The sequence below is a fragment of the Microtus oregoni genome, unplaced genomic scaffold, assembly GCF_018167655.1.
Source record: "Microtus oregoni isolate MIOR12 unplaced genomic scaffold, Mior012 000064F_ref0000363, whole genome shotgun sequence".
In the NCBI taxonomy this organism is placed as follows: Eukaryota; Metazoa; Chordata; class Mammalia; order Rodentia; family Cricetidae; genus Microtus; species Microtus oregoni.
Window position 1 is genome coordinate 5,546,520 of NW_024543874.1, and position 1,264 is coordinate 5,547,783.

Below are 1,264 nucleotides of genomic sequence, written 5' to 3' on the forward strand. Positions count from 1 at the left end.
AAGCTCAGTGATGTTATCTCAAAGCACAAAACTATTTAAACCCCATTTACATCTGTGATCTGTATCCTAAGTATTTAACCTGTCATAGATTTCAAAGAAAAGGAAGCCAAGGGCAGTGAGTGGATTTAAACCCAGCAATAGCAATGGCCATGTTAAATATTGTTACTGAATGTAAAGTTTCCTTTAGAAGGCTAGACTGGATAAGAATGCAGGACCAACCTACAAGACACTCACTGTAAAAATGAATGGGCAGCAGACACTGTAGTAAATGGACATCATCCACATGGGAGCTGACGAGGGTTCTTGCCCAATGACAGAAAGGCTCAATTCATCTACAGGAAGAATCCCAAATACATGCTGCCAAAAACTAGGAGCTTCAACAAGCATATCTGTCTACAGTTACTGTGAGATATTTCAGCATGTCTTTCAAAACCCAAAACAGGGTGCTGATATCTTAACAATACACAGTATCACTAGGCCTATCTGGTTTGGGAACTCTCCACTCAAAACCACAGCATGTACATATGTCCAAGGTGTCAAGTAAAAAAGACCTATAAAGAACAGGAGAATTCTGGGAAGAGGATCAGTCTACAGTTGTCATCCAGACACAGGAAGCAGATAAGCTAACAGAAGTTATGAGTTAATAAGAAGCCTGAGCTAATAGGCCAGTCAGTTTATAATTAATGTAAAAAATGAACTATAAAACCTTCCAATAGTTTGAAACTGATACACTTTCACTTGCTGGTCAAAGAAAAAAATTAAAACATTGTTTTAAAATGTCTAATGATGAAAACATAGTAGAATGTGTATGGTATGCTACCAGATTACTTGGAAATTTTATAAGCAGTAGTCATTCACCTGTAATAGAAATTAATTTTTTAGTGATCCTAACTTAGACAGAGAAAGCAAATTTGAAGCTCAAGGAAGAATATGAAATGTCAGAAGAGAAATGAAATAGGAGCCAAAAGGAAAAAAAGTTGATGGCATCAGGAAGAATGGCAACCAGCCCACAGATATGAGTGAAGGGAAGCTCATTTGTGGGGGGCATAGCAGAGTACAGCAGAGCCAGTCTTAGAAAACCAAACCATCCCCTGCTGTTCAGCCAAGGAACTCAAACTGCCCAAGAAGGTTGCACTCAGACCAACTGGAAATGGCAAAAACAGTTGGATAGGATATGATAAAAACTACGGAGAGATGCCCAGAGAACAAAGCCAGCAAGAGAGCTAGATGGAACACTGGCCTGCCACCAAGCCTCTCAGTTGGA